At 36.0% G+C, this 14,633-nt stretch overlaps 1 protein-coding gene across 9 annotated transcripts in view; it reads left to right on the top strand.

Annotated features, from left to right (window-relative positions):
* GREB1L (GREB1 like retinoic acid receptor coactivator) overlaps nt 1-14,633 on the top strand; it is a 269,790-nt gene that overhangs the window by 25,997 nt on the left and 229,160 nt on the right. The window contains exon 1 of one of the 9 annotated variants that reach the window (XM_082698730.1): nt 8,243-8,391. The exons of the other annotated variants lie outside the window; for them this stretch is intronic. The gene's annotated coding sequence lies outside the window, so the exon portion shown is untranslated. Of the gene's footprint in view, nt 1-8,242; nt 8,392-14,633 lie in introns of those variants that run through there. 9 annotated transcript variants of the gene reach the window in all.

Raw genomic sequence — 14,633 nt, 5'->3', positions numbered from 1 at the left:
GTTCAATAGATGAACAGGATGCAGGACACTCCCCCTATGTCCGCTGAGCTAGAACTAGGCAGCTTGGCCTTCCTTCACTGCAGAAAAGGCTAGAAAGCTAAGGAACATGACCTTCAGGGTGAGTTTAGATCAATCAAAATCCTCTGCCTAGAGCTGCATGCATTGGCTCCCCAATCAAAACTGGGGTCCTGTTAGCAAAGAAGAGGGGGGGTGAGTTTTTGAAAAGTGACTGAAAGAGAGTATTTGTCACCCTCATATTCTTTAAAATTCTGATTGACTATATATTACCCTCAACCTTCACTACCTCATAGCGGAATGATTCATCCGGATAAGCTGACTGCTGCAACAAAATCCTCAAAATTTCAGTGGCTTAATTAGTTCCTTTTTCACCTTGCAGTCCAACATGGTGAGTTGTTTTTCCTTGGGGTTGCTCAGGGATCTTGATCCTTTCATCTTCTATTGCCATCTTCGAATTCCAGCCCCAGGATCCCCTGGAAGGAGGAGAGTGTAGGGAAAGCCCACAACGCTTAACTGTCTGGCCACCACATTGGACGCATTCCATTGGGAGAACTAGGAAATGCTCTTTGGCTGTGTCTCTAGGGAGAGGAAGTGGTGAGCATCCTGTCAGTTTCTGTCATACTCTGGCTGATTGAAATTTAGTTGTCTTGAAGAGAGTTGACAGATGGATAAAGGGATTCTTTACAAATGTGAAAAGCGAATTTCACAAGAAGTTATAAATAAATGAGACTTACTATCTCTTGTTATTTCTCAAAGATATCTCACATCATAATTCTTTTTATAGACGGTTAAGATATGGATAGTTAAGTTTCAAGTATATTTCCAAAAAGCCTTCCCTGACCTCTCCAGATTACAAGCAACCTGCTGTATTTACTTCTGTGTGTGCTGCTCCTTGGCTTTAATTAGTTGGCATGAATATTACTTGGCTGTTAAACTCTCAGAGGGCACAGACCATGTACAATGCATCTTTCAATCACCAGGGCTTAATGCCTACAAGATAACTAATGAACCTGTGGGATTGGATGACCAATTAAATGGATAAATGGATGAATGAATGTATTGACAGTAGTACAACTTTAATTCAGACTAAAAGGAGAAAGGCTAGTTTTGAATTCATAAAAATTTTGATTTATAGAATTTTCATGAAAATATTTTTTTATCTGCAGCATAAATGATCATTTAACTAGCTTCTCACACATAATTAACATTATAATAATGGTATCTAGTTGTATACAAATGATTATGTGGCAAAAATCTTAAAATTTTTTCAAATATAATACTATATGTTAACTAACTGGAATTAAAAACATAAAAAAAAATTTTTTTCATAAATAGATTAAGCATATTAGTTAAATCTGAGTGGTCCTGAAGATCACCTGTGTGGAGAATAGGCTAGTGAGATTTTTATTTCACTATATTTACTATTTTAACTTTTTATTCATTGACTCAACCAATATGAAGTGAGTTCCTACTCAAAGAGAGGTACTTATACACATACTAGTATATAATTATACAATTGTATGGTTTTTATAATTGGGATGAGGGCTACAAAGGCAAAGAGTAACAAGAGTGCATATTTTTGAGTACCTACTGTCTTTATTGAGATGAAAAGGAAGAACAACACCAAGGTAGAGAAGAGTTGCAGGAAGAGCCCTTCACAGTGTGAAAGGGGTTCAGGAAGGACGCTTGACACATGGGAGGAACTGAGAAAAGAAGGTCAGGGCTGCCTGGACTGGGGAGAGGCACAGAGGTAGCAAAGGGTCAGACTCTGGACTTCACAGGTCATGTTAAGGCTTTGGACCTTGCTTTAATCCATTAGCTCATGTGATTGAAAAGGCAAAGTACTGTTTAAGATGGCATCATACAATAAAACTTTCAACAAGAAAACATTTTGGAATAAAATGTACAAATACAATAAGTACAATTTTTATTTCTAAGTTAAAAAAATACCACCCTTATGGGGTGCCTGGGTGGTGTAATTGGTTAAGCTCTGTCTCTTGGTTTCAGCTCACTTCGTGATCTCAGGGTTGTGAGATTGAGCCCTACCTGGGGCTCTCCGCTCAGCGTGAATCTTCTTGGACATCTCTCTTCTTTTCCCTCTGCCCCTCCCCACTTCAAATAAATAAATCATTTTAAAAAATACCACACTTGGAACAATGGTGAAAAATTTTTTGGAACTGTTGGTTATGCCTCATGAAGGAAGGAAAAGAAACTAAGATTGACAGAAAGGTGATGGGAGATGGATTTAAATAAGTGGGGGTAAGGAATGGAGTTCCAGCTCAATCTCACTTTTTAAAAATTATTTTATTTTATTTATGGGCATGTCTGTGTGTGAGGGGTGGAGGGGAGAGACAATCAGACTCCACACTGAACGCAGAGCCCAACGGAGGGCTTGATCCCATGACTCCGAGATCATGACCTGAGGTAAAATCAGGAGTCAGAAGCTTAACCAACGGACCCATCCAGGTGCTGTCAATCTCACTTTTTAAATCAGAATAATTTCCAGATGACTTAAAGCTATCAAAAAACCATAGCTAACATTAATTTAGCTTATACTATGTGTCAAGCCCTGATTTAAGCATTTTTTATTATATTGTACATGTTTTACTCATGCCATCCTTAGAGCAGCCCTGTAAATTAGGAGTTATTTCCCCCCCAATTTTAAGACAATGGAAACCTTGCTACAGGCACTAAAAACCTCGGCATTCTGGCTCCAGAGTTTGTGTCCTTTTTTTTTTTTTTTTAAAGATTTTATTTATTTATTTATTCGAGAGAGAGATTGAAAGCACGAGTTGGGGGAGGGTCAGAGGGAGAAGAAGAGGCAGATTCCCTGCTGAGCAGGGATTCCCAAGGAGGAGCTCAATCCCAGGACCCTGGGATCATGACCTGAGCTGAAGGCAGACACTTAACTGACAGAGCCACCCAGGTGTCCCCAGAGTTTGTGTTCTTATCCATCACACACATATTCTCTTTGAAACTTCAAGGAAAAAGCAAAGGTAAGTATTTATATGATATTAATATAGGGAAGATCATTCTAAACATGATTATAAAGCCAAAAGCAAAGGAAAAAATTGATAGATTTGACTACATGAATATATTTATTTAAACTTTTATATTTCCCCTAAATATCCAAAGCAAAAAAATATATATATAAGCAAGAAGAAAAAATATTGTCAGTGTATATAAAAGAGTGTTAATATTCTTTGTATATAAAGCATTCTTGAGTCAGTGAAAAAGAACAAATCCACTGAAAGAAAATGGTATAGAGGTCAACAAACTGGTCCTGGACTAAAACCAATCCACCATGTGTATTGAAAGAAAAGTTTTGTTGGAGTATAGCATGTACATTTGTTTGCATATTATCCATGTTTGCTTTTGAGCTACAACTCAGAATTGAATAATTGTGTTAACAAAACTTGCACTGTTTACTATCTGATCCTTTATAGAAAAAGTTTCCTGACCTCTGATGTGGAGAAATAGCCACCTTTGGTGGTCTTGAAAATAATGTAGAGTCTTTTTCCTTTGGAAGGCTTTGGATGGCCAAAGAATGGAGTAGTTGGTCTCTTAAGATCACCCCTCACCTCCATCTGGTTTCATCTTGAACTCGTTTTGGGTTGAATTATTTCATGGGAATGCCTGTGGACATCTGTTTTTTCTTATGTATTTAGTTTGAATGGATGTGTGCTCCTACCTTTCAACTCTTTTCTCTATAGCACCAGCTCTTCCATGGTAAACAAACCGTAGAGCTCTCAGCGTTTTCAAGACATATTCTCTGGCTTTCCTCACTGCTTGACTCTCCAACCATCCACTTTTCTCTGCTCTTACATCCAGGTTGTTGACTTTTAATGAAGAAATTCACACAGCTAGGGCAATTGATAACAGCTACATTTATGGTCTCTCATCTCTGCTAGGTATTCTGTCCTGAAATCCTGCCTGATCCCAAATGAGCTTTTCCCCAATTACTTCTAACAGCTGGCCTGCCTAAACTTCTTCTCTTATTTCAACACTCCTGTTCCCCTGCCAGCTCTCCCATAAAAGAACTTGCCTTCTACGTCACAGATGAAAATGACGTCTTTCTGCAATAAATACTAGGTCCCAACCTTTTCTGATTCCCTGGTGTGAAGAGGCCATCTATGATACCTTCCTTCCACTTTATCCTCAACATTTTTTCTCTAAACTCTTTTCTTTCCTGTAGCTTATAAATTAATGTGTGCTTTCTACAAAAAAAAAGTGGAAGAAGGAAGGAAGAGAAGGAGGCAGAAAGGAAGGGAAAAAGAAGAGATTAAGAGAGAAAGATAAAGATGAGATAAAGACAAAGAGAGGGAAGCTGGAAGGAGGAGGAAAGGAGGAAAAAAAGAAAAGGCAGAAAGGAAGATTTTTGATCTTCCTTTAGGTCTCACCCTCCTCATCAATTGGCTTTGCACATCTCTCTTTCCCCTCACAGCCCTGCTTCTGAATACATGCTCTGTATTTGTTACTGTTTCCTCACACAGGATGTTATATGATTTAGTCTCTTGTGAAGCCCATGAAGGTGCCCCAGCCAAGTTTTTCCCTTCTATTCCTGTCCTGTTGGGCTCATTTGAATTTATGATACAGTTGACTGTTAATTAATTAATTCATTCATTCTTCTTCTTCTTCTTCTTCTTCTTTTTTTTTTAGAATCTAGGGTGGAGTAGAGGGGCAGAGGGAATGAGAGAATCTCAAACAGACTCCCAAGTGAGGAACCCCATGTGGGGCTGGATCTCACAACCCTGAGATCATGACCTGAACTGAAATCAAGAGTTGGACACTTAACTAGCTGAGCCACGCAGGTGTCCCTTAACTCATTCTTAAAACCTGCTTTACTTTCTTTGTTGACACTACTCTCTTTTGGCTTCTCTCTCTTTTTTTTCCTTAAGTGCTCTGCATGCTGTTACTCATTTTTCCACCTCTTAAATAGCATTCCATCTTTAGTCTTCCATTACATATTCTTCCTAGGCAATCTCATCTGTATGCTAATGACTCACAAATATCTATCCCCAGCCTAATCTTTTTGCAGAGTTCTCCATCAAGTGCCTACTGGAGTATCTACCTGCCTAGATGTCCTAATGTCATTTCAAACTGAACATAGCAAAATTCAGCTCCCCATGATCCCTGTCATGCCATGCCGTACTGTACCCTGTCATAATTACATGAGCCACTGTGCCATAATATGTTGTGTTGTCTAACTGCCCAAGTCCATTTGGACCTTCTTAAGAGCAAGGACCACATGTTTCATCTCTATGTCTTCAATGTTCAGTACATTGAGATTGTTGAATAAATGTGTGAGAGAATGAAAGTAATGGAGATAAGTGAAAACAAGAAAGGATGGAACTTATTTCAGAGTGAAGTGTTCCCAGCAGAAATCACAAATAATCCATCAGTAGTTTGTCTTCTGAAATGAACTGAGTCTGGGAAGTTGGCTGGATGATGAAGTATTGAAAACATTCTCCTTACTAGAGCCTGTCAATAAAACACAACAAAAACTCATGAGCTTGTTGAAACTGACAAAGTAGCTATGACAGATGATTTCTTATTTAGTACTTAAGCTGTTTAGGCTTGTGGATTGTAGGATAGTAAGGCTACAACAGCATTCTCCTCACAATATGAAGTTTAGCATAAACATTGAAAATTTTACATTTAGCACTGAGCAGTTTTACCTGGTACCTGAATTCTTGATACTTGGTGGCACTGAGAACACTTAGTATAAAATGTTCCGGGTGTAAAATGTTCTGATATCAAGTATTCTTTGAGTGTTTAAGTCAGAATAGTAATCCTTGAACAGTTTGTTACACCAGTTACAAAAATATACAAGAGAGAAAACACTAGTCACCTTGTATTATAAAGTAGAGAAATTATGTCCTCAGAGTCCAGATTTTAATTACTAAAGAGGCAATCAGATGTCATAAAGAAAAGATATATATGCCATGCTCAGACCAGAAACTCAGTTTCTGAGTTTAAAACTCAGATTATTTTAATGCTAATAGTAATGTTTTACTAGTCAAGACTTTTAGAAATTTCAAATTAATGAACATGAATTTTAGTCACATCAGAATAGCAAAACTTCCTATACAACTGAACACATGTTCTATAAAGTAATTATATGTATCTAAATATTTGTCAGAAAGAATTTTCTAACAAATATTTTTTTGTTTTTGTTTTTGTTTTTGAAGATTTTATTTATTTATTTGTCAGAGAGAGCGAGCGAGAGCGAGCACAAGCAGACAGAGTGGAAGGCAGAGTCAGAGGGAGAAGCAGGCTCCCTGCGGAGCAAGGAGCCCGATGTGGGACTCGATCCCAGGACGCTGGGATCATGACCTGAGCCGAAGGCAGCTGCTTAACCAACTGGGCCACCCAGGCATCCCCTAACAAATATTTTTTATAAAAATCATTCACAGTGTGAATCTTCCATTGGTGAAAAAGTATCATTAATATATTATCAAACCCAATGTTTAAGGAATACTAACAAGGCAGTTTACCTCATCACTTCAGAACCTTCCTTGTTTAAATTAAATATAACATTTTAGAAAATTTGGGAAGTAGAGAAAAAGGAAATCTATAATTCTACTGCTTTCATATAGCTTTTTGCAGAAATATTTTTCATAGTTGTAATTATATATGTAATTTTGTATTCTTTTAAAATTAGTATTTATTTCATGAATATTTTTCTGTGATGCTACTAAATAATTATGATTAACATTTTATAAGGCAGCCTGATACTATTGCTGTACTATAATTTATTTAACCATTTACTTATTGGGTAATTTAGATGAGATACAATTTTTTAGTTGGTGCTTATAGACCCTCTCCACCATACTTTGTACTTTTTTCTTATGGTAGATTTCTAAACATAAAATTGCTTGAGTTGAAAGTTAAACTTTTAGAGACATAATAGCATAAAGATCTCCCAACAGATTTTTTGAATTTATAGTAACCCTGTAATATAAGAACAGCAATTTTATTGCTAATTTAGCAGTATTTTAAAGAGTCTTTATTGGTTATTTTGTTTTGTTTTAGGTAATAGACTGTTTTTTAGAGTAGTTTTAGATTTACAGGAAAATGGAGCAGACCGTACAAAGTGGGGGCGGGCATCTGGGTAGCTCAGTCATCCAAGCACTGCCTGCTTTTGGCTCAGGTCATGATCCCAGAGTACTGGGATCAAGCCGCACATCAGGCTCTCTCTCTCTCTGTGTCAAATAAATGAATAAAATCTTTAAAAAAAAGTACAGAGGGTTCACAGATACCCCTCTGTACTCTTTCCCATAGTTTCCCCCTATTATCAACATCTTTCATTAGTATAGTATGTGTGTTACAATTGATGAATAAATATTGATATTTTTATGATGTTTTTTGGAAATATATTTTTTAATTTTTATTTTTATCATTTTTGTTTTTAATTTTTAATTTTAATTTTTAAATTAACTTTTTTATTTTTAATAAATATTTATATCTTATTAACTAAAGTTCATAGTTTATGTTACAATTCATTGGTTTTTATAGTTCTACAGATTTTAACAAATGTGTAATGTCATGTATCAACCATTGCCATATTGTACAGAATGTTTGACTGCTCTAAAAATCTACACTTATCCATCCTTCCACAAGACACTAGCAGCTACTGTCTCTGTAGTTTTGCCTTTTCCTGAATGTTGGATAGTTGGCATCATATGTTAGGTAGTCTCCTCAAATTGGCTTTTTTTGTTTAGCAGTAAGCATTTATGTTTCCTCCATATCTTGATAGCTTGTTTCTTTTTGTCACTGAAAAATATTCTGTTGTATGAATGTACCACAGCTTATCCATTCAGCTTTTGAAGAACATCTTGGCTGCTTCTAGTTTAGGCAATGATGAATAAAGCTGTTATAAACATTTGTGTGCAGTTTTTTTTTTTTTTTTTTTTTTTTTTTTTGTGGACATACATTTTCAACTCACTTGGGTAAAGTAAATGTTTTTACATCTACCTGTTATGGTTTTATGCATGTATTCTCTTCTATCTCTGAAGGTACTTATAAAATAAATGTTTAATCACTTTTTTCCTCCTGTGGAGTCTATTTCCCCAAGTTGCTTTTGTTTATTTTGACCCCTGTATTCTATGTTTGAGGTTTTCTACGGTTGTTTGGTGTTCTGGCTGTGTGCTCTTATTTCAGAGCCGTGCCTGCTAACGCTGATAAGAAGCTTGATCCCAGGGTGCATCTTGCTACCTATAGGCTATTTCACTAAGAAAAGCTCACTGTTATATGTTAAGTCTTTCCTCTGGGACTGGTTAGATTCTCCAGAGTGAAATCTTCTAACCTCCTGCCTTGATAATATAGGACTGGTTGCCATCTTTCTGGAAGCTGAGTTGGAGAAGTCTGGAGGTGGGTAGACTCTGGTTTCGGTATATAACAGGTTCACCTAATCTCTCTGTTTGCAGAATGGTACCCCCCACTTTCAACTGTGCTTGTCTAGCTTTCTATAGAATCAGGGAGATATAGTTGCCTACTTGGACTTGGGGAAAGGATCTGTGGATTTATCTGATTCTTAAAAGAAAATTCCAGTTAATCCTCCTGTTTGTAGCCTCACCTTTATCCTCATACCTGAAAACTAACGTGGCAGTGCCTTGGGGAGAGATATGTGGCTAACTGTGTAAACTGGTTGTTCCTTAGCTTAACTTGGGATTCACCTTTCTTAATGCTGTGAGGTCATCAGCTTATCCATCTGCTTAAAAATTTTGTTGCTGATCCTTTGCTTCTGTTATCTCTTGTCCTTACAAATTCATGCCTTAAAAAAACCCTGTACTATACTTTTAGTTGGGTTTTGGTAGGAAGTGAAAGTAAATGCATTTGTACCATCTGCCATAGTTATGTGAAGTTCTTATACATCCTTTTAAAAACAGAAATCAAAACCAAAACCTTTTTCTATAGGCAGTAGATGCTAATTGGTTAAAATTTTCAGAAAAAATATTTTTAATAAAGTTAATTAATATTTTCTGGAAAGGGACCACTGTGCAAATTTTGATGCATGTCCATTCTGACTTTTTGGTGTAAATACATAAACATCTGATTTATTTTTATTATTTTTTTCATTTGTGTAAAAAATGCAATTGTGTCTATAAAGCTAGCAGATCAGTGGTGAAGGGAGGGGAGTTGGGAGTAGGGATTGGCTGCAAACAGATAGGGAACTTTAGGGGGTAATGAACATGTCCCAAACCTGAATTGTGATGATGGTTGCTTAGCTCTATAAATTTACTAAACACTATTGGTAGGTATATTTTATAGTATATAAATTATGACAATAGATTTGCTTTAAAAATTCCACACTGACTAGCAAAAACAAAAACATGATTTTATCACACCATACATCTTTTTTTACTTAGAAATATATTATGGACAACTTTTATGTCAACAAATTTATACCTATAGAACAAAATCATAAATGTATAATTAACAAAATGTATTTCTCCCAGCTCTTTTCCCATCACCTTGCAAAATATCATAGAAGATCCCATTTTCATAATACATTTTATGTGTGCTTTTTTACATTCTTGTTCATAGATTTATATATTGATGCATAGCTGTAACTATTACATACAGTTTAACACTGTAATTATAAAGCAATATTCTAATCACTTTTCCATATGCTACATAATACTTCATAGGGTACATGTGTCATGCACTAATAACCATATCCCTGTGTTTGGGCACTCAGACTGTTTCAGGATTTCTGTTGTTAAAAATAATGATGTAATAATGATAACTTTATGCATATGGTTTTTCCTTTTCCTTTTTTTAAAAAATTCTTTCCTTAGGGTAAGGCCGTAGGAAGCCTCTATTGCTCTTGAACTAAAACATAAGTAACTTTAGAATTAAATAAAAAATTGGCTTGTATATAATTCCCTTTAGATGTATTTCAAAAGATTCTTTGTGAGAACCTACCATTTGTTATTATTACCTTCTAAGTTGTTCTTTATTATGGCCTCTGATAGTTTTGCTGAACATATTTTATTTTATTTTAAATCAGATATACTTATTTGAAGTGAAGACAGGCAGGAATTTTGTGAGAAAAAAAAAAACAAAAAAAACCCAATATTGTTTTCTCTAGTGGAAAGGCATCAACAACCTCATAGTGTTTTCATCCTATTTAAAATTTACAAATGGAGGAGTTTATAGAACAAACTTAACAGAACCTATCTTGAGTTTGGTGACCTCAGATTTCTAATGTCTATTCTTCTTAACTAATTGTCTGTATGGAGATATCACATCACTGATTTGCAGCTGTGCTTTACTGGATATGCTGAGAAGCCTTTTAAGTTGAAATGTTAGTTTAAAATTTTTAACTTAACATTAATGGATTAATTATGAATGGCTCCCACAGGGCCAAGTGGGAAGGTGACTAGGTGTTCTGGGGGAAGGCTCCAGGAGTTCTCAGAATCCAGGAAATATAGTTTACCCATACTCAGGTCACTGGAGGCAGGCCGTCTAGGGATTTTATTCTTCTGAAATGACCAATCACCCACAGACTGAATTACTGGCTTTAGGACACTGTGCTTAATGGATGACTTAGATGGTAGGATTTCAGGAAGCCCAAGGTCAAGTTAGTTCCAAAGGAACAATACATGTTTTTTATAACCTTCCCTGCACTTCCCTCTGTGCTATAACCAGGGCATGACAGCTGAGACCTTGTCACCAACACTTTCAAATATAATTTAAAAAGATTATCCTAATGTTAAAGCTAGCCCCCTCCTTGGCAAATATGCCCCCTTCTCTCCCCTCTTCAGTCCTTGGGTGGCCTCAAAACCCAACATCAAGGGCAGAGGGCATTCTATTTTCTACCCCTTCGTGTGTGTGATGCCTGTTAGTCCTTCACCCCCCCACACTCCATTTTACCCCCTAATTGATTCAAAGGCCTGTTTTTGTTTTTGGGTGGCTCAGTTGGTTGGGCCGCTGCCTTCAGCTCAGGTCATGATCCCAGAGTCCTGGGATCAAGTCCCACATCAGGCTCCTTGCTCTGCAGGGAGCCTGTTTCTCCCTCTGACTCTGCCTTCCACTCTGTCTGCCTGTGCTCGCTCTCGCTCGCTCTCTCTCTCACAAATAAATAACTAAAAATCTTTAAAAAAAATAAAATAAAAAAAATAAAAAACAGCTTTATTGAGATATAATTTACATACCATGAAATTCACTCATTTGAAATGTACAGTCCCATGGTTTCTGGTATTTGCACAGTTGTGTGACTGTCACCATGATCTATTTTAGAACATATTTATCACCCCAAAAAAGAAACCCATATTCATTATCAGTTAGCTGCCCCCCCAAATCTCCTACCCCCTAAGTAATCACTAATGTATTTTCTATCACTATAGATTTATCACTATAGTCTAGACATTTCAGATAAATGGAATCATATATTTGACCTTCTGTGACTGGCTTCTTTCACTAAACGTAGTGTTTTCAAGGTTCAGCCATGTTGTAGCATGCATTGGTACTTCAATTTTTCATTGCCAAATACTATTATTTTGTATGGGTATACCACATTTTCTTTATCCATTCATCAGTTGATGGGAATTTTGAGTTGTTTCTTCTTTTTAGCTGTTATAAAAAATGCTTAATGCTGCTACATACATTTGTGTACAAATTATGTGTGAATGTGTTTCATTTTTCTTGGTGTATACCTAGGACTGGATTTGCTGGGTCATATGGTAACTCTATGTTTAACATTTTAAAAAACTAGCAAACTATTTTCCACAGTTACTGTACCATTTTAAGTTTCCACCAACCATGTATGAAGGTTGCAATTTTCCAACATTTTTATTGTCTGCCTTTTTAATTTTAGTTACACTAATGGATATGAAATATCTCATTGTGGTTTTGATTTCCATTGTCCTACTGGCTAATGACGTTGAGCATTTGGTATGTTTTTCTTGGAGAAGTATCTGTTCAAATCTTTGCCCATTTTTTGATTGGACTACTTGTCTTTTTTTGTTGAATTGTAAGAATTCATTACATATTCTGACTATAAGGCTTTTAACACATACATGATTTACAAATGTCTTCTCCTGGGGTGCCTGGGTGACTCAGGAGGTTAAAGCCTCTGCCTTAGGCTCAGGTCATGATCCTAGGGTCCTGGGATCCAACCCTGCATTGGGCTCTCTGCTCAGCAGGGAGCCTGCTTCCTCCACTCTCTCTGCCTGCCTCTTTGCCTACTTGTGATCTGTCAAATAAATAGATAAAAATTTTTAAAAAACAACAACAACAACAAATGTCTTCTCCCAGTCTCCCATTCTATGGGTTGTCTTTTCATTTTCTTGATAGTGTTCTTTGAAGCATAAAGGTTTTTATTTTGATGATTTCAAGTTTATCTGTTCATTATTTTGTTGCTTGTGCTTTTAGTTTCATGGCTTAGAAAGCATTGCCTAAGCCAGGTCACAGAAATTTACACCTATGTTTGCTTCTAAGAGTTTCATAGTTTCAGCTTTTACATTTAGGTCTATGATCCATTTTGAGTCAATTTTTATGTATAGTATAATATAGGGGTTCAACTTCATTCTTTGTATGTTTTGGCACCATTGTTGAAAGATTCTTCTTTCTCAATTGAATTACCTAGAATTCATTATAAAAAATCAATTGACCATAAAGGATTTTTTTTTCCCCTGAATCCTCAGTTGTATAAATTGATTGATCTATATGTCTACATTTATAGCACTAGCACACAGTCATGATTACTGTAGCTTTGAGTTACATTTTGAAATTGGAGTACAAGTCTTCTAATTTTGTTCTTTTTAAAGATTGTTTTAGCTATTTCTGGTCCCTTGAATGTCTATATTAATTTTAGGATCCGTGTGTCACTTTCTGCAAAAAGCCAGCTGTGGTTTTCATAGGAATTGCATTGAATTTGAAGATCTCAAGGCCAGTTTCGTGTGGTTGCTTGGAGCACCCAAATGGTATTTTATGACTCTGCCTTCCTTGTTTTTCTCCTAGAAGACAGAGTTATTATTGCCCTTAGTCCTGAAGAAAAACGTCCTTAAGCCATTCATTCATTATGAATGAATATATCCATTCATATAAATATTAGTGATCGTGTTTTTTCCTGTCTGTTTATTCGTATGTGAAATCAGTTTAGTAAGTGTACTTATGTCCTAAAAATGTTGTGAACATTAAAAGGGAGAATCCATCTGAAGCACTCAGCAAGCACTCAATAAATGTAATCCACAGTAGTAACAATTGTGCTCCTAGGCATCTTTGTATCCATATCGATTCTTTACATCCTTCATGCATTGATCTCATCTCCCACTACTCTCTCATGTATGATCTATGCTTCAGGAAAACCCACATCCAACTGATTCTCAAAAAGCCAGTGTTCTTCCAATTACATTGAGAGATGTTTGGTAGATTAAAACATAGAAAAGTAGGAGGAATATTTGCAATATCTAGGAAAAAAGGGAATTTCTATTTAAAAAACTTTATGGAAAAAACATAATTTCTAGTCTCTAAGATGAAGAAATAGCTGATGGATTTTTTTTTAAATTCTTAAGAAATTCAGTAGGTGTTCATTCTTGGTAGATCAGGATGCCCATGACTTGGAACCTGTTTGGAGCTAACAGATAGAGGAGGGCCTGGGAAGTCTGCTGAGATAAAGTGTCAGGAAAAGGAGATTATATGTGTAGCTTTATTTTGTTGTAACCTATATGTCCACATGTTCTCTTCCTTGCAAGGAGAGTTTCTTCCCTTTAATACCCAATTAAGTCTTTGGCCCAGTCTGGGCACTCCCCAAGAATCTGATAATCCTAGGGGATACTTACATACTGACATATTCTCTTCTGGCTCGTCACCTCTATGTAATACATAGTTCTTCAATTCTCTATCTCTGATCGACCTGAAGAAGTTGATGTTAATATTTTATAACTAAAGAACCTTGTTAATATTATAGATATAAACCCAAAATTGCTTTGAGTGCACCCTCCTTCTCCTAACATTGGAAATCTGATTTCTTACATTCACTTTTTGAGTTAACAGCCACAAAATACAATATAATCCAGTGGTGAGTGAATGGATTTCCTTAGCAGTTTACAATTTTTATGAATGATGTAATAGTTTTTAGTAGTGTTGCCACAGACTTTGACAAGGATATTCATAGACAGAAAACTAATGAGTTGTGTTGGTGTATGTGTGTGTTTAACTAAACTCGTGCTCATTTTTTCATTCTCTGCTTAATCCTACTAGTTGTTGTCTTATCCATCCTCTTAAGCTTCTCTCAATGCATTTTATTCCATAAAACCTAGCTAGACCCTTCTAGCTAGATATGAGACCATCTCTTTTGAATTTCTATATAAACAGAGATTTATAAATCTCTCACAGCATCTACTAGAAGTTCACTTTGTGTAATAGTTATTTGTGAACCTACCTTATTGCCCTGCTAGGTTGTACATTCCTAGAGTCCAGGCTTAAGTGTGTGTTATTAATCTTGGTATAACTTCATCTCCTAATACAATTCTTTGAATATAGTGGGTGCTTAAATATGTTTGTTAAATTCCATTTCTAGATGAAGGAACTTTGCTAGCCACCAAATTAAGCAGGCAACCATTTTTGTGTACTTGACTGGGGGATCTCATCAAGAATTTCCAATA

Source organism: Mustela nivalis, assembly GCF_964662115.1.
Source record: "Mustela nivalis genome assembly, chromosome: 14".
NCBI classification, from domain to species: domain Eukaryota; kingdom Metazoa; phylum Chordata; class Mammalia; order Carnivora; family Mustelidae; genus Mustela; species Mustela nivalis.
This window is presented reverse-complemented; position numbering and strand designations above follow the sequence as displayed.